The sequence below is a fragment of the Python bivittatus genome, unplaced genomic scaffold (genome assembly GCF_059951505.1).
Source record: "Python bivittatus isolate LINGU-HERP-01145 unplaced genomic scaffold, Pbiv_v1 ctg000310_np1212, whole genome shotgun sequence".
NCBI lineage: Eukaryota > Metazoa > Chordata > Lepidosauria > Squamata > Pythonidae > Python > Python bivittatus.
In genome coordinates, this window is record NW_028277054.1 from 12,736,640 (window position 1) to 12,761,810 (window position 25,171).

Here is a 25,171-nt window from a genome sequence, read left to right on the forward strand (position 1 = left end):
AGGCAGCGTGGGAAGGCTCAGGTCCTCCCCTCCATGCTTGGATGAAACAACAACTGTGCTGTCACATGGTGAGGTTATAGCTGATTCTGTGAGTAAAAGTAAGGCCTGATTAAATGAACTGTTGGTGTTAAGCATGTCATAGGAACACGGGCTTTGAGTCTGATCCTCAGCTTAATTGGCATACGCTAATTGCAGTGCTCTAGATTTTTAGTAAGGGTCATACCTGGCAGTACAATTTGGCCTGCTGGCATGCAGTTTTATTTCCAGCTCAGAGATCCATGTGTTTTGGACACAGAGGATACAGATGCTTGAAAAACTCTCCAAACAATTCCAAATCATTTACTCGAGGCTGAAAATCTTTCCTGATTTGCAGAAAACAAACAAACATTCATTTCAATATTGACAGGCCACACGAATTAACAAGGACAGAAAAGACTATTTGTACTGGCTTATTATTCAACCATTATCATAAAAAACAATCAGACAATCTCACCTGCAACTAGAAATCCTCAGGAGCAGTGGGCATTTAAGTAAAGAAAGGTTCCAGTCCCAAGGTTCCAAATAAAAGGCTGATTTAAGTAGATAGTGACTACAGACTGACCCCTGCCATTGACGGGTCCAGTTTTAGCTACCCTAAGTTCAGTTCTGTGGAGTCTTCCTTAGCCGGAAGGTAGTATCTGCTGCCTGGAGATATTAGAGCAGTGTTGTCCAAACTTGGCCACTTTAAGATGAGTGGACTTCAACTCCCAGAATTCCCCAGCCAGCCATGCTGGCTGGGGAATTCTGGGAGTTGAAGTCCACTCATCTTAAAGTGGCCAAGTTTGGACAACACTGTATTAGAGGTTGAGCATGCAACACATTGTTCCACCACCATCATGCTGAACAGTTATAATCTAAGAGATCTTATGAGAATTAGCAGCCAGTGGCTTTTGTTCGCATTTTCCAAGCTGTAGCATCATTTACCAGGCTAAAGTTCAATGACAATGACAATGATAAAGTCCCTTTGCATGCTGAAAGAGCAGATCCAGTCCCTGACTCTGCCAGATAGGCTTAGAAAAACTACCACTGCTCCGTCAGCTACGTGGTCCCAAATTAATCCATTTTCTGGATCCTCACAACACGTACCACACGCTAACTCACTCAGTGGCCTGGGTCCACACCCGCTGGACCACAAAAAATAACCCAAGCAAGGTTAACACCCATCAAGTTGAGCATGAATACGGTTGCTAGCATTGTAACAGAACTGGCTGATTTTGTTGTGGGAAGAAAGTGGAACAGCCACAGTCCCACAGTATTTGTATCCATGGTTGACACAACCCCATTTTCTGAGTCTGTATGGCATATGGAATTATAAATCATCAACTGAGGTTGTATGACACACGGATCCATAAACTAAACCACACAGGCTGGGTTCACACATGTTCAACTATGGCACGATGGCCTACTAGGGAACAAACCCAACATTACCACCCGGGATTGGGCAGGCCAACTAACGGGCCAAGACTAGGGCAGCAACCTCTGTTTGACCCCACCCTGACATTTAATGCAGGCAGAAGAGGAAGCTTCGGTTTATCCCGCAAAAGCCGGTCTAAAGACATCGCTGTGAGCCCGGGCAGGGAGCGCGTGCAAAAGAAAAGCGGACGCACTTCCTTCTCCAAACTAGCATGAAATGCCTTTAAAAAATCCTTGCCAGGGAGCCCCCTGATTGGCTGCTCCTCTCCTCCTCCAGAGAGCAGCCAGCGTGGAATCAATTGATGGGTGGGACCTGGGCGCCGGGGGTCCCTTCCCGACAAGCGATCGGGGGCGGCGGGCTGGAAGGAGGCGATGCGGCCCAGCCGTCCAACCGCACGCGCACGCTCTCGTTCCCGCTCCCCCCCTTCACCCGGCGAGCGGCTCCGCTTAGAGCGAAAGGGGAGGGCAGAGCGAAGGAAGGTGGGGAAATAGACGTTTTGTGCGCCTGAGTGTGTGTGTGTAATTGCTATTACAGCACGCCAGCTGAAGGGTCAGCCAGGGGAATATTTATACACTCCGGCGCGCGCATGCACGCCCAAGAAGCGCTCTCCTCAGCCGGGCCAGCCCCACTTTCTTCGCTTTGCCGGCCTTGGCTTGAGACGCAGGGTCGCCAAGCTCGGAGGCGGCGCGGACGAGCCGTTCCAGCGCCGAGGAAAGAAGCGGCGCAGCCGCGGAGCCGTTCCGGCCAGGAAGCGAGCCAGCCGGCGTGAAGCGGTCCAAGGTGAGCGGCTGCTCAGGGACTGCACCCGGCACGTGCGGCGGAGGCGCCGGGCGTTTTCACAGGCCGGCCGCGACCAAGGGTCGCAGACCGCTTTTCGCGAGGTGCCCGGCCATCGCCGGATCCCGCGCTTCGGAAGGCGCCGCGAAAGCCAAGGCCGCGGGAACGGGGGCTGGGACCACGCGCGTCCGGCAGCCCACGGGGCGGTGGGCGGGCAGGCGGGCATTTCGGGAGGAGAGGGAGGCGCTTGAGAATGGACGGGGTGCGCGGGAGTAGCTCTGGGGGTCCCAGTAGCTCTGGGGTTCTCGCCGGCAGCGAGAGGGAGATGGGGAGGGCGCCTCCTCTCGCCCCAGTACGGCTTGCCGGCTCCCGAGGAGGGCACATTGCTCAAGGCGGGCGGCGGCGAGAAGAAGCGGCGCGCTGGACGGGTGCAGGCGAGCGGACCTTCGGCGGGGCTGCGCTTCGGTCGCCCTTCCGAATTCTCTCTAAATGGGGTCCGGCTAAAGCCCTTTCGCGCCGTCCGCAGCCAGCGCGGAACTGGACTCTCCGGCGCTTGGGGGCGGGCGGCGGGGGGTCAGGCACTGCTTTCTTGCGAACTGGCCGCAAATGCCTCCCCGGCCCGTCTTTCCTCCAGGGACGGGAGGGTCACTTCTGTTCGGCCCCCCTTCCTTATCCGGAAGCGGCTCTCGCGCTGCTCCCCGTGGGCTCTTTGGGCGAGAGGGGCGCGCGGCGTCCCCTCCACCGGAGGAAGGCTGCGGTTGAATTCACCGCGCAACCGCCTGGACACCTGTGGCCACCTTCCTTCCCCTTTTGGAGGGTGGGGCTGCCCGCTCCGCCCACCCTCGCCCTTGGTTTCCTCCTGCCCTTTCTTCCCCTTCGCCTTCCTGCGCCCGCTCCTTTCCGCCGCCGGACCGCCGATTATAAACCGAATCCACCCGGCCAGGGACGCCTCCACCGCTCGCCCCCATTGATAGGCTGCTGGCTAAGCCCCGCCCCTTTCGCGCACGCTGTCTTGTAGGTAGGGCGTGTAACCTTTGAGAAAGTTCGCCCCCGGCTGCGACCGAGAAGGGGTCCTTGGTTTGTGGTAATGTTTCGGTTGTGGTTTTTAATATACGGTATCCTGTGGGAATTACTGCCTGCATCCTTAGGACAACATGGAATTCCCCCTTCTTATCTCCCGCCGAAGTTCACACGACAGAATAAATCCCAGGCTTGCCAACTACAGCATTTCTTCTCATCCCCCCCACCGATCCAAGCCTGGAAAACTGAATTAGCTGAGTAAACCAGAATACAGTGAATACAACCAATGAAATATACTTTGAACTTCAGTAAGCCATAACATGGTTTGTTTCCTTTTGACTTAGTGCATTGTGTTAAATCCAACCATTGCAGGTTATTCAGTAACCATGATCAACCATTATGGCTTAGAGCCATGCCTGAAATCAGCTATTTTTTTCTGTAACAGTATCTGGATTTTGCAACATGTTCAGCTGAAGTAAGCTTGTAGCTCAGTTATGTGTACTTACTGCACCTCTAAAGATTTCAGCTTTTATGTTTAAAGTCTTCTAAGAAAAAGGTTTATTCTCTTCTGCTGTGATTCTTGTGCATTATTATTATTAGGAGTAATGATTCTTTAATAATGTTAGCATTATTAATATTACAGTATATTATTAAATGCCTCCTTCCCAGAATTGGGAGTTTTCTCCCAAAACCTGATAGTTTTCTCTTCATTTCCGACACTCAGGGATCCGGGAATTGGTCTCAGCTTCCAACGGAAATCCTGTTTTTCCAAGCTGGAGATTGCATTGTCGGGGGGATGAGAAGACTCCTGGGTGACCAGGCAGGAGGGAAAAGCCTGTTACTATGACTGTTCTTGTATGAGGTGTTTCCTCTCCAGCGTTAAGCAGAAGTTAATTCTCTTTCCTGAGAGAGAATGTTTCTCTGGGCCATAGGGAGTGCTCCCCCTCCCATTTTTAAAAAAGTTGATTTTAGAAAAACAGCTTTTAAAAAAGGGCTGTAGCTAAGTGTTGGGGGGACACGTTGTGAATGCCAAAGGATTCAGATTTCAGTTCCCAGCATTTTTCAGAAGAGCTGGGAAAGGATCCTCGTGTAGAAGGAAGAGGGAATGGCCTTGCAGGACAGGAGGAAGAGCTGCTGCCAAGACAACGGTCAGATAAGAGGGGCTTGAGCCTGGGCCAAGAAAGTAACTTGAGAAAATGTCTCAGATAAGTCCCTCCCTAATTCTCATGAAGGACAGATGAGGGAGGAGGAAGCACATTCAGACTTGCAAGATTCTGTTACTATAGCTGTTACAATAGAAGTAGTCCTGACCTATATGGAATTGGTTTCTCAGTCTGGTCTGCCTTATAGGGCTGACATCTCTCTGAAAATCCTGACAGATTACACAGGTTGAACAACTGATCTGACTTCTTCCTAGTTTTAACCCATTTCCATATTCAGGGCCATTGATTATTGCTAGGGCAAAAAGAGAGGATCAGAGTTGAGTTTTGGGATATGTGCTTTACAGGCAGAAAGTCCTAGTTTTAAACTCTTTTTGGTCAACGTAGATCAAATTTCCCCAACCAAGTGCCTTCCAGACAGGTTAGGAGGACACCTTACAGAATTTCTAATTAGCATGTTTTCCAGCTGGCACTGCATTTTGAGGGAGAAATTCACAAAATATGTCAGTCAGTCAGCCTATGCATTTTCCCCTGGCTAAGTCAATATTGCTAAGATCTGCACTGATGAGACCTTGACAGGTCATCTTGACTTGTTCTAGTACCAGCTGTTGTGCCCATGTGGGATGAAATGGTAGTTAAATACAGCTGCAGATTAATCAACCAAAGTTTTGGTTGATCATCTAGGGATCTGGGAATTAAATATTTTATTGTGTTTGGCTAAGATGTCTTTGATTCTCATGCATTATCATAAAACCAAAAGGAAATATAGTATTAAAGAGGGATTCCTGAGAATATGTTTGTTCTCTTTATAAAGTGTTATTTCATACTGGAACTTTATTTACATTATAGTTCTGTAAAAAGGTAATTATGCCACAAAAATACTCTCTCAGTGAATGTACCACTTAGAGACCTGAAAAGACCAGGTTGAGGATGATCATCCTGGAAAAAATCTATGTGGTCGTTAAAAGTCAACACCAGCTTGATGGCCCCTAATCAATCAATCAGTCAGGCAGATGGTTATCAGATTAAAAAAACAAATCAGTCATTGGGGCTGGTTCATAACAATTCTATGGAGACGCTCTAGCTTTGACCAAACTTCATTTATGTACTTGAAATTCATCAGGGTTCAGTAAGAAAGCTATATCTTCACAATACTGGGAACTGATTTCTGTGTTAAGGCTGTGTGGCTTAGCCACAATAATTTGTGCATTAGTGATGGGCACGTTAGAGGGCTGATTTGAAAAGAACTCAGCTCAATAGCTGGATTTGTATAACATGCTATGTTCAGCTAAAATGGGACTGGATTTTGTGGTTCACGTCATCGGGAGCCATCCATTGCCTTGGTGTATGAACCGAGCCATTCCATCAAGCTAAATATGGTTTATTTATTTGGTCATCGTAAGTTATGGGTGTGCAAAACTGACTCAGAGTGTTGTGTGAACCAGCCACTCTGTTTTATTGACCTTTAGTGAATTTGCTACTGTGGTACATTATAGCCTTAAGATTTCTTATAACCTTTCTTGTGGATCTGCAAATCAAAAGGCAGGCTATGGATTAGTTGGTACCTTAAAAAGAGAGAGAGAGACGAGATCAAACCTTTTGATTCCCAGTTCTATAAAATAGCAATATCTGGGTGGCTTAAATGAAGAACTTGATTTAACAGAACTACTTCATTATTGTGTTTTGGATGTGAAAAGCAAATTCCTACAGGCCGACTCCTTGGCCAAGCAGAATGGTTTTTATTAATGTCCTGGGTATGCTGAAGCACTAATTTGCCTGGGAAACATTCATTACTGGCAAGCCCCTCCCTGCAAGCAAATGTCTCTATTGAAACATATGTGTGCTGTTCAAAATGCCTTGATGTGCATTCATCGTGTACTCAGGGAGTCAGCAAGTACAAAATGTAGCATATGCAACAGCCTCCGCAATCAGTCCTCCCTCCCCACGTCCGCACAAAGATAGCTCTCCGTCTATTCAGAGTTTTCAGTGGGATCTGGAAAACTAGAACCTTGAATAGATTCATAAAAAGATTTGTTTACTTATTGGGTAGTGTTTTCAGTGTGCCAAAGGCTTTTTCATCCTTGCGCTCACCCAGATAGCGCATGGGGGTGTTACAAAGCTTTCCTTTGGTGACTGGGGTGCTCTGTGCACTTTGGAACAAAAGAATCCACATTCAGGATAAATCTTGTGTTGATACGTGTGAACAGGTTAGGGCCAGATGAAAACAGAACACTGGTCAGTGCTGTAAAACCAAGTTTCTATAAACTTGGTTTTACAGCACTGACCAGCGTTCTGTTTTCATCTTTAGAAGGAATGAACTGCAAGGGTATCATAAGCCATTTTGTGGGGAATTCTGGGAGTTGAAGTCCACATATCTTAAAGTTGCCAAGTTTGAAAAACACTGATCTAGTTCAACTCTTTGCAACATGCAGGAAAACCATTTAAACCATCCAGGAGAGATGGCTGCTCAGCCTCTTCTTAAAAACCTCCAGAGATGGAGAACCCATAACCTCCACAGGTAGATTTAATCCTTGCTTTGATTGACCATCTAATCTAGCCACCCACTTTAATGAAGTAAATCCAGTGCATCGTAACAGAGTGCCCACTATTTCAAAGCTGCATTTGCACATAGCCACAAGGTCACTTGCATGATTCTGGTGCAGTGTGATGGGTGAACCCAGCTATTGTGGATTGTGGGTTAAAGGTTAGTCTTTTTTGTAATCCCCACCAAATGTAGCTTATTCAGCAAACCATAGTTTGAATGATGGCTTCATGCAAAGAAGGGAAAATGCTTGTACTTCTGCTTATGAGCATCATCTGAAGATTTAAGTTGTAACACCTTTTTGGAGTCAGATTCAAAGCATTACACTGTCCTGCTGGTTATTGCTTTGAAAGGCCAATATGGCTTGAATAACATCTCCTTTTGTATCGGATGTCTCAAACTAAAATTGTCATGAGTACCTCACAAGTATCATAAAGCCATAGCAAGGAGTGGTGGCATGATAGTAGGACCAGGTCCCAACGTTTGCTGGGTCCGCGTTGGAGGGCTGCAAGTTTGAGATCTTGTTCTGCTTGGTTCCCCAGTATTCACTGAGATTCACCTCAAGTGGCTGCAGATGGGTTCAAGCTTTCTCTGTAGTCGTCCCAGTTCTTGGGAACACTCTTCCTGCTGAGTTAAGAGGATTAGCTCCATGGCTGGTTTTTTTAAAAAGCCCCCAAACACATCTTTTTAAAACTCACTTTTAATATTGGCTCTAATTGTTTTTAATTGTGGTATTGGTTTCCTTATCACTGGTTTTCAGTTGGATTTTACTGTGAACCATGGAGAGATCTTGATAGTTAGGGGTTTAAGAAGCTTGCTGAATGGGTTAGGGTTAGGGTTAGTGTCTAAATCTAATGAAACACACACACACACAATACCTCAGTGACTGCCGGTGCAGATTTCTGGCTAGAGTTTTCTCCACCATGTTTGGAGACCCCAGGCATTGCACTTAAACCCTTCTACTATGCTATGGTTCTTCTCTGTTCTTCTGGCTTGATAGGAAGTCTTGTTGATGAATGAATAATTAATGAAAATACCAAGCTTAGATGAAACGCTGTACTTCACTTTCTTCTTCAGGCATGTGGCTCTTTGCTTTGGCATATTATGTCATTCCAGAAAGCTGGAAATGGGGGGGGGAGGGGAATGCCTTGCCTGTCCTCTGGCATTAGAAACTCTGAGGTGTACATGATAGCACCCGTAGGGAGGTCAAGAAGCTAGATGGCAGGGCCAGCAGCATGATTAAGGCCCCTCCTGTATGTGTTTGCAATATTAATATGCACCCCAAAGGGGTGGCCTTTCAGTCGTGCTGCCATGCTCAGTCCCTTATCTCTTTTGCCCTCCCGCCATCACCCCCAGATGCTGCTGGATATACAGGAGTTGCTTCATCTTTGACGTAACTGTTGGTAGCACATTGAATGAGAACAGGCAGAATGATGCTCTTTGTCTATATTGCATCCTTCTCTAAATGAAAGAGGTACTGTAGATTGAAGGATAACTTCTCTCCAGTCATTCTTTCTTAGCCCAAGAACTAATGGAGTGTAGTTAAGGGGCTGGACTGGCACTGAGTTTTAGGCTAGCCTTAGCACAAATGCTCCCTTGATGACTTTGGGACAGACTCTCTTTCTTCCCAAGAGCCAGCGTGGAGAAGTGGTGAAGGTGCTGTAGTGGGGAGATCCAGGTTCAAGTCATAGAAGGTAAGTGCCTCTGGGCCAGCCCCTCTTTTTCAGCCCAAGGGGCAGGATGGTGCAGTCATTCAGAGGTGAGAGCCAATGACTAAGTTCTAGTCCACCCTCAGCCATGGAAGCTCAATGGGTGACTTCAGGCTAGTCATTCTCAGCCCTATCCTATGTTGGGTGGGGGGCTGTTACAGAGAATAGGAGAGATCGTTATTTAAACTCCTGAAGGAAACGCAGTATAGAAATCAAAGAAAGTAGAATTGCCTTCATCTTGTCTTAAGCCATCACACATCCTGTACCTGAATAAAATAAGTCTGTCCCCCATAAGTTGGCATTGCCCCAGTACAACTTCAAGGTATGTGAAGTCTGTAATCTGTTGCCCCCTGTCATCTTGGAGCTGAAGTTGGGGACCTGTTTAGGGAATGTTGGGAGGCCTGGCAATGGCCCCTCTCCTCTGGGTGCTAGCTGGCCTCCTCCCCCACCATTTCCAGCCCAGCATTTGCCATTTCCATTAGCACTTTGCTTCCTGAGTTTCTTTCACACTCCTCACCTGCTCCACCTCCGCTTTTGAAATCAGTTTGGTTCCAAACTTCTGCTAAGACAGAAGAAAATGGAGCAGATCTCTACTACTTCATAGGGGGGAAAGGGTATGCGCGTGCATTTGCACGGTTCCTTATTAGCAGTACTCCAGAACGGAGTCATTGGGAATCTGCCCTGAAAATCACCAGGACTGTCAACAGGACTTGTCTTGCTCATTTGCCAGTTTCACTTTTTTTTGTGAGTTTCAATTGCTTTCTTCCCCTTCCCCTTAACAGGTGGCTGTGCAGCAGATTATCGGTTTCAGTTATTTTACTCTACAGGTCTTGGCTAGTCCAGAAGGGAGGGGTGGATCTATCTTCATCCTCACTGGTTATATTTGTGCCCTGATATTTTCCCATTTTTAAACCTTTTGTGCTTTATTTTTGATTGGCAATGCTAAAACGGGGTATGGGAGATGGGGCAGAGAAACCAGCCTAGAGGAGCAGAATTCTGAAGTCCAGCTGACCGCAGTCATGCTACAGAGCCCCGTTGGAGAAGTTTCCTCTGCTGGCTGTTGACATGCCAAACACATATGATTCAGGACAACTTGATTTGATAGCGATTCAAAGCAGATGCAACCGAGAATTGGCAATGGGAAAAGTGTATTTGATGCTGGCTCTGTTTTGTGCTAATCCTGGGTTTTTCAAACTTGGCAACTTTAAGATGTTTGGACTTCAGCTCCCAGAATGCTGGCTGGGGAATTCTGGGAGTTGAAGTCCACACATCTTAAAGATGCCAAGTTTGAAAAACACTGTGCCAATCAAAGGAGGGGTGGATAAGACTTGAACTCTACTGTTGGGAGAGGTGTAATGATGAGGCTGGCTCTGACTGCGTGCTACAGTTACTCTTGGACGCATGTCCCTGTCCTGTGTTCATGCTCAGGAAAGCCTGAAAAAAAAGCCACAGTTTCTAGAGTTGGAGTGGGTGGCTGCCTGCTCTCATCCGTTGATTCATTCCACAGCCTTGAGCAAGATGTTTCCTCTTTAATACTTTTCCTGACTCACCCTGCTCTTTTGAAAGGGAGAACACTTGTGTGGTGTCTCCTCCCTTGAATATCCTGATGTGCAAATGTTTAGCTAAAAGTTACTGGCGAAATTCTAAAATCCCCAAAAGGAGGATTTTTGTCTTTCAAGGTCAGGTTTCCATTGTTGGAGGAAACAGTACTGCATCATTGCTAGTGTGGTAGGTATCATCAGAATGGTACAATGAAGACAATCAAAGCTCACGTAAGCTGACATACTGGGATCACCCATCATGCTAAGCCATGGTTATGTGACGGCTTGCTGATTATTAGAAGCCACAGACCATGGTTTACCAATGATAATAGCTGGAATCACACAGTGTGTGAAGTCAAGAGCAAACAGTTTGCAAACCATACCATAGTGTTTTAGAAGTGATTACACATCCCAGATTTTCCCCTTCTTGCTTGCGTAAGCCTATTGTTTAAGAAGGTGATTGACACAAATCCTGTTCTGAGTGTTGCTGTTGTTAGAACAGAGGTAGGTGATGACCAAATGTGAATGCAGAGAATTTTTTCCCCCACTAGTTCTTAGTCTAATAAGCAAATGAGGTGGTAAGAATTCTGGAGAAAAACTCATGGAATCTGGTGTCCTTACTTCAATGTTGATAAGAGAAGACCAAAAATTGTATTTGAATGGCTTGGTATGCAAATCTCCAGCTTCCTTGGATTTCCACATTTCTCCTCATATTTTTCCATATTTTTTTCTGCCAGAAAAGGGTGAAGTGCTAGTGGATGTTCTCTCTCTTGTCCTCAAATAACTCTTCTGGTTTTGGGTTCTCTGCAGCTTGGCTTGAGATGCTGGTGGTATAGAGATCAGATTTTGTTTTGATTCAGCTTTGAACCAACCCTGATCTCACAATGCATAGCTTGCACAGTTTTGCTTTTTTTAGGCGTTGACCATTTCTGGACATAACCTCAGAACTGCAAAAGCATTTTGATCTCTGCCAGTGCATGGCCAGATCCCAAAGCTTCTCTCCCCATCCTGTGATGGAAACCTTTCTAGTTGTGTCAGGTTCTCCCAGTCAGAGAGCTGTTGAGATGAGATTTCCCAGAACGTACCTCTCTCTTCCAGTTTCCTCTGGTCCTCAAGCTACCAGCTGCTGAATATTCCCTCTCAGGATGCTGGGCTGTTTTCAACCCCATCCCTGTCCTCCCCCCGCCCCGCCCCCCCATCTTGCTCTGCTTCCTCCTTGTAGCTGCAGTGAAATGGACCGGAATCTGGTGGCTTCCTGTCTCCATCCTGTTTCCCTCCAGCAAACGCCCTTTACTCTCCTGCACACTTCCTCCCTTGCGCCTTAGTCAGACCCTCTTTTGCTGTGAAGACCTTGCTGCTGCTTGCCCTTCTGTTTTCAAGGATGCTTTGCAAATGCACCTACCTCCCCGCCCCCCCTCCCCCGTGCAGTGCAAATTCTAAGTTTCAATGCAAATGCGACTTCATATGAAATAGCATGTTTTCATGCTTGGGGAAGGGTAGATCAATGTTTCGAAAGGGTGCTGGAATTATGAGCAGAGAATTCTTTATTATGGATTACTTTAAAGGGGGGGTGTCTTCACCAAAGTATTTTAGGTCCTGTTCTAATTTTCCCATCTCCACCTCCATAATACCTTTATTTCCCAGGGTGATTTAAAAGCTGTAAACTGGACTCTGAGTTCAGTCAGGGAATCATACTCTCAAATCTTTTCCGTAAACCTGCTATTAGTTGTTCTTTGATGGGTTATTTCCTGGGGTGAAAGTGGGGATTTCCAGATAGTAGACATTTTTCCCAGTAGAGGATATAGTAGGCTTGTGAGGAAGGATTGCAGTTGGGTCCCTCAGCCACCAAGCCTACTAGCTGTGTTCACACATCACGCTTGCCCTTGGTTAATTTAATTAGGACTTACTCGATAAATCCAGTTTCCTGGATGGAGGTAACTGGAGTCGGATGGAGGTTACAATGGAGTTTTAAATTAGCTGCACAGGTTAGACATGCTGTTCAAGCACAATTTGCAGATGTGTGGTTCAGTGTGTAGTGTGGACGCAGCAGCTAGTTGAACTTGAACTGAAAAAAGAATTGGCCTAGCCTGTAACTCAGGATTGTTGTAAAGTTGCAATGTGGGCTGAACGTGCAGTTTGAGAGAATAACACATGCAACTTTGCACTTCTTAGAAGAAAGAAAGATTGTTAATTTAGTAATGTTTAAGGAGGATTATCCCGCTTTAGCATTACACCCCTAGTTCAGGCCATTTCCCAAGTAACTGCTATTTAACGTTCTAGACCCTTTGTTCATATATTCCATATGTTAGATCCAGTTAGGCCAGCTTCTACAACCTGGACCCACCAGATGCATCGGGACTGCAAATCTCATCATATTCACCTAGTGTGATTCAACGCTCATGTTGACAAGGAGGTTGATTCCAAAATAGCTGCTGCTCCTCCGTGTAGTATTAGTTCAGCATTGAGAAGCACACAATATGTGCCCCAAGATTGCAATTGTAATTTTTAATGTGATTTAATACCTGTTACTGAGCAATTCTATTTACTATTTGCTATTATTAAATGTGAAGTGAAATGATATCAAAGGTAATTCCTCTCCTAGCCTCACACATTACTTTTTGAAATATGGCCCCTAGCATGCCACTCCAAAGCCAGGAACAGCCAACAGACTTTGGTCTGGAACAGTTGCACTGGTGCAGATCTACCTCCTGCTCCAGAACTATATGTTGATGTTACCACCATTTGTGTTTCACTACCTCCTACCAGTCAGTCACATGGAACAAGAGCTAACACAGAAGGGTGGGGAAGAAGGAGGAAAATGCAGAACTTCTGAACTTTGGGGGCATGGCAGTTTGATATTAGGAGAATGAAGTAACCCCATGACAGCTGCTTGTTGGTAAGAGCCCAACATTTGAAAAATGTCTATATTTGGGGGGGTTCTCCAGAACACTGGCTGAGGTCATGTGTAACCTAACCTGGGTTAGTTTGTTGAATAAGCTACAGTTTGTAGGCTTCATGGATCACACTAAGCCACAGACCCATAATTTCTGTGCCACATTAGGCTTCCTGGCTTGAACTCGCAGAAACTTCCCCAAACATGTGGCGTGGCTGGATGGCAGTCTGGATGGCATGGTGGAATGAAACCACTTAAAGGAGTTGATTGTCCTCTGTCAAGGTGGGGGCCCAAATGTCTTCTCATACCAATGCATCCCTTCCTTGCACATGTGCCTCTTTGTGGCTCTCCGAAAAGGTTGACCAACCTGTTTTCCTCACTTGGTTTAGGCAGTTTAAGAAGCAAAACAGATGTCTTAAGTACAGCAGATGATTAAGGCACCATTTCTCCTCAGAAAAAATCCCTACAATTTTGGACCCATTTTCCTGGTTTGAAGAGTGCTTAAGGGGCAAGCTGGATACTTTTTACCTGTCCCAATCATACTAATCCCAAACTTGCTAAAAAATTGCCTCCATCTTCTCCAGTGACGTGGTATCACCAGCCAACATGTTTACAGCTGTCTGCCCACTACGACAGCCTTCCGAAGTCTCCCCCAAATGTACGTCCTGGCCACAAGGAACATCCCAGCCCTGCTATAAATCATTTATTGACAGAACAAACCATGATGGCTTAACACATGAGGCAATGACTTGGATTTCATGAGGGAGGAAGAATTGAATCCATGGGCCTCTGTGGGGAAGCAAGGGAAGCAAGTGATACAATGAGCATCATGATATCTCCACAGAAATGAGGCAAACTGTATAATTCACACAGCGACTTCATGATGAATGTGATGTCATGAAGGATTGTTCTGGATGTTTGTGATTGAATCTGGATTTTCCCTGAGTCAGTCCTTTGATTGCTAGTTATTTGGCCTTGGGCTCACAAAGGGCCAGCTGAAGCAGTGCTACCTCTTGTGGTGGGCAAAGCCAGTCTTACCTTGCTTCTGCTTGCTTCTTCCACCTCCACCCTCCCTTGCCATCTTGGGCAGGCAGCCTGAGGTTGGAGCTGAGCTCCTGCTTGAATGCGGAACTTCACCTGTCCCATTGGCCATTGTAACAGCTGCCACTTCTCTTGAAATGAAGAACCCCACAGGAGGAAGAGAACAGCAAAAGAAATTTGAGCAGATGTTCATTTTGCCACCCGTTCTGAATCCACTGCTGGAGACAAGGGACTTAGCAAGTCCCATGATAGGTTTGGATGGCCCCCACTCTGCCGTTGTTTAGAAGAGCTATGAAGATGTGGCTCTTCACCCAGACCTTTGGCAAGGAAGAGTGAGATCCCTCACTTCATTGCGCTTGCCATCTTTTATCTTTAACGTTTATGTTTTATTGATTTGATTGTAATTTGTTGGATTGTTGTGACCCATCCAGAGTCATTGGGAGTTGGGCGGCTGTAATGGTATGTGGGAATGACCTTGGGAGACAGGGGGAAGAGCCACAGCCAGGGCAACGGTTGTACAAGAGGCAGATTAGCCCGCAAAAGGAATGGTGATGTGACAAACGTCTCAGAAGGGACCCTCCCTAGTTTCTTGGGCTGTAAAGGTGACGGGGAGAAATGTACTTTCAGACTTACAAGGTAGCCCAGGCAGGAAGCGCACCCAGATGAACTAATTGTATTTTATTGTAAAGTTACATTAACTGAATCATGCAAGTCTGAAAGTACATTTCTCCCCTGTTGCGTTTACAGCCCAAGAAACACTAGAGAGAGTCCCTTCTGAGACGTTTGCCACGTCCCCATTCCTTCTGTGGGCTCAGCTGCTTCTTGTCTGACCATTCCCCGGCTGTGGCTCTTCCCCCGTCTCCCAAAGTCATTCCACCTACCATTACGGTGGCATACAAGTTATGATCATCATCATCTCTGCAATTGTAAGCTTTGGGAATTCCAGAATTTCCCCTGACTTTTCTGGGGAGGAGGTCCACCTTTTGTCTCTTAGCTCTGATTCTCCCATTTGCCAAGACCTGCTGAATCCCAGCATCGTCTGCTTAGCCAGCCCTCTTAGAGACCATCTGCCTTTGTGGGTAGGCTGCGGTCTTCTTGCCAGGAACTTTGGCTGCTGGAGGAGCCTAGAGACCCCTCCACAGCAAGCGGCCACTGCCTTGCTAATCTTAAGAAGACCATGTTCTCTGCAGACAGGCTCCTGCCTGCTAGCTTTACATTCTTTTTATGTGATGCACGAGATCTCATTTCTTTCCTCCATTAGATCTGTAAAATCTACTTTGAATGAAATGCAATATGGCACTTTTCCATTTCCTATCTTGCCTTGAAACATCCATACATGCAAATGGCTTAGAGGGAAAAAAAAAGACTGCTCTGTGAAGATTCTGCCCAGGAGCAACAGATTTCAAACATCCAGCGTGCTGCATCTCTGCCAGCGCCTCTGAGCTCTTTCTCTCTGAGGACCCAGCAATAAGCTCTCATTTAGAAACCTGGGGCAATGCAAGAGTTTAAAATTTGATACCACTAAATTCAGCTCATCTACCCTGGGAGTTTGCTGTCATGTTTTTTTGTTCAACTCTCGGTGAAGTATGGAGGGGCCTGAATATTAACTGAATTTGACCATCCTAGGTCCGCTTATCTTGGGCTGCAATCAGAAGGATTGCCATACAATTGTGCTGTGTTGATGTTTTAATGTCTGCAACTATTTTCCCTCATTATTTCTCTACATATGTACATCCATCCATACCCCTCACGCTATTCCTTTCCTGGCTAAATAACTTGATGCAAAGTAGAGAAAAAAAGTGAAAAACAGTACGCTGAAGCAATTTAAGGTATGAGTAAAAAAACAAATGAAGATGGAATACAGTTAAATCTAATTTGGGCCAGCACCGTTTACCAAACATATTTTTTTTCCTTGCAAACCATTCTTGTTTCTACCACCTCTGTACGCTACTTCGCACATTGTCTTTTTTCTTTAAATATTTTACATTTCTCATTGAAGATCTCATCGACTCTGGCACTACTTTCTCTGACTTTTCCTTCTTCTTGACCCATCCATACTTTATGTATTTGTTTTGCAATTTGATCCTCATTTGTTTGGATATGGCCATACCACCTCAGTGTATTTCTTTCATACTAGTCACTTTACTTTTGCACACAGTGAGCATCCACTCATTTTTTATCCTATCTGTTTTTGTTTTACCCCACACACTTCATAAGTACCCTGTTCCCACTACATCTAAGTTACTTCTGTGTTTCTTCTGTCATGACCGCTCTCATTTTCACATAATGCTCTTAGATACAACCATTTTCACTTCTTTCAGTCAATATTCATTCCTTGCAACAGATCATACCGTGTCCTTTATCAGCATTTGCACATCTTAACATTTCTCTGTCCATGTTCTCATCTTCAGTAAATATTCTACCAAGGTACACAAATGCATCTACTTGCAATAGGTTTTTCACCATTTTATGTGCAACTTGTAATGACTCGCTCCATTTTCCTGTCAGACACAATCACTTTGATCTTCAACGCACTAATTTTCAAATCTATACTTTTTATTGCAGTATACAATTTATCTGCCATGCCGGAAATGATTTGGATTCTCGCCTTACAACATGACGTTCTGGAGTGGACATCGATGTGAATTTTAGACAAAGCAATCCAGTGTGTGGGTCAGGGTTGTCAGTGAAAGAAGTAAACTGAATGGTCTCTATTACTAGTCTGTGGCAAGCGTTTTCCAAGCTGAACAGTTCTCTATACCTGGCATTTTGTGCAGTTGCCACTAAAGCTGGTGCTGAGTTATTTCCACATTTTTTGGAGCATGGCTAGTGCTTTGAATGGGATCCCCTTGGAGGAAATTGGGAGAATTTTCTCCACAAGTTTGGTTGAGCCTTATCAAAACTATTTGCTAATGGCTTGCTTCACAAAACCCATTCAGCCCTAATGTTGCTTTCTAGGCTTTGTTTTAATGTGCTGTGCAGACTCAGTCTTTAGAGAAGTGTTTCTCATGGCTGGGGAATTCTGGGAGATGAAGTCCACACATCTTAAAGTTGCCAAGATTGCAAAACACTGCTTTAGAGTTTGTAAAGCAGTAATTTTGCTTGTTATAGGAATCTAACCTATTGTAATTTCTTTAGAAAACTACTAGACAACCATGTGACCTGTTGGGTCATCTTTTGAGAGAAAGGTAGTGCAGTCTGATGTGCCAGGATGAACCTTAAATTTTAGGCTGACCATATTTTTTTTATCCCAATGCTGGATGGTCCTTTGATCATCTAAGAAGAATATATATGATAAATAGAAAAATAATTGTAGTGGCAAATGAACTTCAATAATAAGTCAATATTTACTTACTTAAACAGATAAACAGAATGACCACAGGCGGGCAAAAAAAAGCAGTGGGACCAGGAGCGACTTCTGACTTCCTGCCAGCTTCCCCATTGACTTTGCTTGTGGGAAGCTGGCAGGGATTGTCGGAAATCACAATCACATGGCCGCAAGAATGTTGCAACGGCCACAACTTTGTGAATAAAACTGGTCTGAACATCGTAGAAATTTCAATTCCACAGGTGTAATGGGTGCCGGATTTTTTACGCATTTTTTAAGTTAGCAGATTTTAGGTACCTTGATTCGAAAATTGTGGTAGTGCAATGTTTGGGCTAACCTGAGGTTACAAACAGACACACAGATAAACACAATGAGAGTTTTCGTAGTATATAGATAAATAAACCATGGCTTTGCTTGATGGATTAGCCAAGATATGGGACCAGTTCACACAAAAACCTTGATGTGGTATAGTACTAACTTTATGAATCCCGCCACTGAACTTCATAAGCCATGATACGTGGTTTAGTATGCTGCATGAATCCAGTTCAGTGTGGTTTAGTTAATAATAGTATTTGCTAAGTAGTTGCTTAGTGCAGTCTATGAACCCAGACAGATGCTTCATATGCCATACTAGGCCATAATGTGACTTGGCTTTGCTTAGTATGTTTAGAAAATCTAGATAATATGGTTTGTGAACGATGGCTTAGATTTTAAATATGTTGTATGAACCCAGCCATGCTTGGTTTATTCAGTTAAATATTGTGAAGCAAACCATGGTTAACTGTAGTATATGAACAGAACTACAGAATTACAAGCCTTGCATCTTCGTTCAAATTGCCCAAAAATTTCTTCAGTAACTGAAATAAGAGGGACAATCTTCCAACAGCAACTTTGAGTTTCGCCCCCTCCCAGGCTAAATTCTAGGCTATCATATTTAGGCTGCAATTTATTTTATTTTTTTTGGAAAGATCATCACATGGTAGCAGAGGGTTGGAAATTTTGTGTCTCTCTGCTGCCATCTAGCAGGGTCAGGATGTTTGCAGCTCAATTTTGATAGATGTACCAAATATTTTTAATGTATTTATTGACTGTGTTTAGCTTTGTTGTATGCTGCCCAGAGTCCCCTGTGGTGAGATGGGTGGCTATATAAACTGGTTTAATAAATAAATAAATTCCCTTTTTCCTTCGCTTTGCATCAGGGCAAAGCCAGTGAAATGTTGTGGCTTTCCTGTTTGTTGATGCTGCCACTAGATTCTTCCTGCCTACGGTGATGTCAAATGGAGAGACCATAAGAGGTATATAGGAAGTGAAATCCATTTCTTCCCAGGATTACATCTATTGGCTTCTTGGATTTGACTATTTTGAACAATAAACATCTTGGGTTCAACTATTTTAAGTTCTCAGTAGGATCCCAGTTCCTTCTGCTTCCTTTCATTATTACCAGGGGATGGGGGGGGGGGGGACACTTTACCACTGCAGGTAGCAAGAGAGGCAGCTTTGATACTGTGAAGAAGGGGCTTTCCTGCTTGGATTGGCCAATTCTGTAGAGGGCAAAGGATAATCCATTCATTTTAAGTCTTCTAACTAAAGTGCTGCCCTGTTCAAGTCTATGTGAAGTATAAAGCCCCAGAGAGAAGGAAGTGGACTGAGGCTGCCCATCTGGAGTTACCATTGGAACAGAGCACAAATCACCTGGCCACCATCTTCTCCCTCTTTTATGCAGCTCTGTTTCTTTTCCTGCTCTTCTCTCTCTCTCTCTCAGGCCAATGTGGGCTTCACACATTGGCTAAGCCATAAGTAAACTTCTTTGTTTTTGGATTAGCACAGTGTTTTTCAAATTTGGGAACTTTAAGTTGTGTGGACTTCAACTCCCAGAATTCCCCATATGTTTTTGCATAGTGTATAAACCATGTAAGGTTGCCATCTAGTCTGCTGATATCATAGGAAGGTAAGAATTGCCTAGGCCAGTGTTGAGGTTGAGAAACCTAGGCCAAGGTTGAGAAACATTGGCCTAGAGGCAAGAACAGAATCAAGGCTTAGCTAGGCCAGCATTCTGTTTCACACAGAGGCCAACCTGTTGTATTCAGGGAGCTTTCAAAGTGGACTGCAGAGTAATTGCCCCCTTCCACTGTTATTCCTCAGCAGCTACCTGGTATTTAGGACATGCTACCTGTGAGTCAGGAGGCAGTAAACAGACATCAAACCTAGTTATCCCTGACAGGCAACTATTGCAGCCTCCAGGGTTGACAAACATAGGTAGAATCTCCTTCAGGTAGAGCTTGACTCCTGATGCTCTTCAACATGTCCATGTAGTTTCCTTGGCGTGAATACAAAAGAGGCTTGCCATTCCATCTAGAAACCATGAGAATCCTGAGCCTCATAACCAAGTAGACTAGACAGAGTTTGTGACTAATCGTTTTAAAAATGGATTTAGTCTCTCAGGCCTGTTACGTTTCTTTTTTTTTTTAATTTTGTGAAGCTGTCCCCTGTGAGGCGGGGAGCCTGTTTAAAAGAGACAGCTGTGGCCATCAAGCCTTGAGAAAATAAGTTTCCGCAAACCACTGCTTGCAGCTTGACTGCTGTGAACTTTTTCTCATCTACTGTGAGAATACGTGTGCTTTTACCACTGTACATGATGCCATAATACTTTAACATTGCTAAAAGGAAGCAAGGGCAGTCTAGTTATTACCAAGACAAAAATAATCTAAGAGACCTGCAAGGGATCCATCTTGAGAGCAGGGCGCAACTATTAATGACTGATCTGACAAAACGATGAGAGGGAGACTATCGTTTAGCTCGGTCGTGATATATTGCCGGTCCCTTTCTAAGCATCCTTTGTGTTTTCGAAAAGCATCTGATTGGTGAACCAGAAGGCATCCTGGGAAAGCAGGGCCGTGTTCTGTGCTGCCAAGGACGCATGCAGCCAGCTTCTGCTACAAACTCAAGGTATTTGCTGCAGCCATAAATCTTTAACTGAAGCAACGCAAAAGCACGTTGCAGACGTAAAACTTCCTGCTGTAAGTGCATGGAAAGTGTAGGCACAAGAGATTGCTTCTCCAAATGAATCCAGAGAGACAAATCACAGGTTTGGAGGAGGACTACAACTAGTCAGTCTACAGCAGTGTTTCTCAAGCGTGGCAAACTTAAGAGGTATGGACTTCAACTGCTGGCTGGGGAATTCTGGGAGTTGAGGTCGACGCCTCTTAAAGTTGCCGAGGTTGAGAAACACTGATCTACAGTTCAGCAGGTAATTCAAAACAGCCCATGGGCAGAGTTTTCAGGAAAGGAGGTGGAACATTATTTGCTACAAAGAGCTGGTCAAGCAGTCATCCCTGACTACCAGCTTGACTAATTTGCTGAATTGGGTTTCTTTTTTTCAAGGAGACACCTTGACTTTCTTTGTTCTATGCTTCATAATTTGCAATGTGTTGCTGGGCGTAGGACCTTGCCTAAGTCAAACTCTGGATCAGTTGACTCAGCCTGCATCCAGGTCTCCTCTGGTGGCTTTTCCACCAGCGTGTTGTTACCATTTTGCATTGGAAGCTGAGGCTCAGCTTGGTCATCTTACTCGGTTCTGAATCTAAAGAATCAGACTGATCCCTAATAGGGAGGGAGGGGAGTTTAGTCCTGGGATGATGGTGCATGTGAAATACGTGGGTTTCCTTATCAAGTTTATACCCCAATTTTTGGCTTAACAGCAACCAATACAGCTAGAATGATAAATGGTTTTGGTGGTTTATTTTTAAAGTACTAGGTACAAATCACTAGATGACGGAACCTGTACATACCCACTCTGCTGGATCCAGTGGTACGGGCAGATGGAATTGGATAGAGGTAGTCCCTCGATTTTTTTTTTTTTGCACATGTTGCATATATAACACATAAAGCGAAGGGTGGAGCTTTGATTGCTCAGTCATGGTCATCTCAGTGCTTTACCCCCGTTCCTAATCTCAGTTTGCTCATATGACATATTAAGCCACTGTGGTTGGTTAGCAAGAATGTTCACATCACCCCTGTCAACCACAGCAACCAACTTGCCAACTGGGTTTTGTCTGTGGATTAATGTATTGGCAAACCTGGAGTAATAGCTGCCATTTCTAATTATCACCAGCAGGAGTTTGAAACCAAAGGGGGTTATTGATTTCAGATTCTGGTTAACGCTGGTTTTAAATGACTGTAAATGACACCATGCTAAACTGAACTACAAACTAAGATTCAGGAAAACCATACATTATGATGAAGGAACTGCATGGGGGGGGGGGGGGGTTAAATGCAACATGTATGTTCTTGCTTATCTTGCCAAGATAGTTGAACACATTTTCAATTAAAAAAAACCATTTAACTGTGGACAGAAGGATATCAAAGTGGGATCTAGCCATGGTTTATTTAAGGTTTATTTGTCTATCTGATTTATGTGCCAGCTTTCTGTTTGAAATTAATATTTAAGATGGTTTTCCATTTAAAATAGTCCATCCAAATAAAGAGCAAATTCTAAGCACTAATAAAATCATTAAGGGAATTGATTGTTAAAAGACCTGATGAAGAAGATTTGTCTATCCATTCAGCTGGGGAAAAGGACAAAGGCTTGTTGACCCCCACTTAAGAACATCTTTGGTATCCATGTCAAGGACCTCATTTTCCCAAAATTGCAAAAGTGAAGCTTTGTCATACATATGAGCAAGGATAAATGTCAATTCAGCTGCAGCACCTCTATTCAGGTAAAATCACTAATGCAGTAAAATTAAGCCAGGCCTCAGTTTCAGCGGCACATCCAACTTCTTTTATTTTCCAGTCTGGTGGTTAAGGTGTTGGATTAAAATGAGGGAGAACAGGTTCCAGTGACTAGCTTTGATTTCCCCCCACCTCCCCATGTCTCTTGGCCTTGCATATCTTCTAGGATACCTGTTGTGATATTCTTTGGGAAACACCTGTCCAAAAAAGCAGATTAAAAATGCATCATGCTTACTGCAACCCTAAAATCATTGCAACAGATTTATTTATATATATATATATAAATAAATAAATAAATATAAAAATAGTAATAGTAATAGTAAATATATATATAAAAGTAATATAAAGTAAGAAAAAGAAAAGGGAAAGAAATCAAAGAAAAGTGCAAGAAAGAAGAAAGAAAAGAAAAAAATAGAAAAGAAAGAAAAAAGATAAGAAGTAGCTTCCAATCTTCTTTACAGCAGTTATAAGTGCAATTATAAATTTACCTCTTACTCTATGGTTACAATATATATCTCTTTCTATAATTTATTCTGTATAATCATCAAAACCATAAATCATAAGTTCATTTTTTTCTGTTTCATGCAAAAAGTTTTTACGGAGTTTCCAGTTAGCAATAAACGCAGATATTGTATTTTCTCTGATCAAAGAAGTCAATTTAGCCATTTCAGCACGTTCCATCATTTTCAACCATTCCTCCATTGTGGATAATGTTGAATCTTTTCATCTTTATGCATACAACAATCTTGCTGCAGTTTTCATGTACAAAAACAAAGTTCCATGACATTTTTCCCAATTGTTTGTACATCAGTCCCAAAGGAAAAACCTCTGGTTCCACTTGTATATTAATCTTTAAAATCCTCTGAATCAGTGTATGTATTTGAATCCAGAATTTTCTAGCTTTTTTACACGTCCATCAAACATGACAAAATGTCCCTCCTTGTCCACATTTCCAACATAAATTTGAAGTGCCTTTATACATTCTAGACAATTTCTCTGGCGACAAACACCAATGGTACACCACCTTATAAAAATTCTCTTTAGGATTTTCACATAATGTAAATTTCAATCCTTTCGGGCACATATTTTCCCATTGTTCCATCTGTATATTATAGCCCACTTTATCATACAACCTTTCACTTCTGTTTCATATTTCAATAAGTTTGCTTTGCTTTAGAGCAGTGAGTGAACTAAACCAGTGTGGGTTGTAAACTATATTGATTTTTGTTTGTCCACATTGTGTGAATGCAGCCGATTATGGCTTATTTAATAAACAGTGATTAAACAAAGCAGGGCTTACCATAGTGGATAATCCAGGTTGTTATGATTTGAAATAAATTATATTATTATGCTAGAATATTTGTTTGCTGATTGTAACCTTCCAGGATAGAATCTAAATCTGTTTCACCTAATTTTGGGCATGTAAGTTTTGGCAAATACTGAATTTCTGCGATCTTCACATTTTCTTACCATGTGTAGTCATTGAAAGAAATAAGAAATGTGTGGCTTCAAGGCAGTATCGGCTTCTGGCAACCGCCTGGACGAGTCCCTACCGTTTTTGTGTAATATTTCTGGAAGTGGCTTGCTGTTGCCTTCTTCCTAGGGCTGAGAGAGAGGGACTGGCCCCAAATCAAATTTATTTTGACCTCCTCCCTATGTGAGTACCAGAGAACTTCTCCATCAGTGACTTAACTCTTTAGGAAACTGCTGGTGATGGGTAGACAGACATTAATCCACTTTGCCCAGCGTAGCAGCACAGGAAGACAGAGAAGGTATTTACAGCACATTAGCCCGCTAAACAGTAGCTGTTGTGTCTCCCGTCCAGCTCGGCTCCTATTTTTGTATTCATGGCAAACCTTGGCGGGGAAGCATGTCCTGGGGCGCCCTTGTCTGAGAGGCATTTTGGAGTTCAGCTGAGCTCTTGATTGTCAGGGCTGGGTCACTCAACATCAGGAGGCAAAGTGGTTGCTGTTCTACCCTGAACAGAGTTCCCGAATCTTTCAGAGCAGTTCTTTGCTACTTCCCCGTAGGAGCTGGTATAGTAATAACAGATAACAATGATCATCATCATCACCACCACTTATAAAGTGCCCAAACTTTACTGACTATCTGCTTTTTTCTTTCAAAACATAGGTAATTGCCTTACGCTGGCTGAATTGATATGTGTGCTAAGCTAGAATTTTAAAACCTTGGCTTTAAAGGAACAGTCAGAGTCTTGGTAAATGGGACAAAGTTACAGGGATGTCGGCAACTGGATTTCTTTCACTTTAAAGCCCAATTTAGCTTTTAGTTTGCTAGGGTGGTCTTTTCCAAGCAGCTTTATTGTAAACCAGCTTTTTTCCTAGATAACTGAAAAATGTACATGAGGTTGTTTTCAAAACTGTCTCCTCAATCTTTATCAGGCTCTGAATAGACCATTATAATTGGCTAGGGTTGCACATCCCAAAGTTATAACATGGTTATTTACTTTGAGGTTTGCGCAATTTGTGGGCACAGCCTTTGGTGTTTGTAACTCATGTTTTATGATTTAATGCAGTGTCTAAACCTAATCTCTTATTACTTAGACACAGTTTATGATTAAAATAAACTTCTGGCCACGGTCCTTGCACGGACTTTGTTATGCACATTTTATTTTGAAATAAATCATGTTAAATTCAGTTGTAGTTAATTCATGGATGGGAGAACCTTGAGTCTCAAGAAGCTGCTGAACTACAATTTCCAGCAGCCCCAACCAGCATGGCCAATGATATGGAATTCTAGAACTTGTATGCAACCTCTGGAAGGTTTCAGTTTTCTACCTTTTATGTATAGCATCTGAATTCAGAATCTCAGTTTACTTGTATGAAAATTTCTGGGCCATGTTTGCATGATATACTAAATTACAATCTAGCTGATTATACCTTAGCCAAGTGCATGAAATGAACTTAACCCAAATGACTAGTTAATGGTTCTCTGCAGACCCATAGAAGTGATTGA

At 43.8% G+C, this 25,171-nt stretch overlaps 1 protein-coding gene across 4 annotated transcripts in view; it reads left to right on the forward strand.

Moving 5' to 3' along the window:
* Positions 1–1,824: 1,824 nt before the first annotated feature.
* FGR (FGR proto-oncogene, Src family tyrosine kinase) overlaps positions 1,825–25,171 on the forward strand; it is a 55,655-nt gene continuing 32,308 nt past the window's right edge. For 2 of the 4 annotated variants that reach the window (XR_015796018.1, XM_088140139.1), the window contains exon 1: positions 1,836–2,233. The gene's annotated coding sequence lies outside the window, so the exon portion shown is untranslated. Of the gene's footprint in view, positions 2,234–19,968; positions 20,411–25,171 lie in introns of those variants that run through there. The other 2 variants (XM_088140140.1, XM_015889452.3) reach the window with 2 other exon arrangements.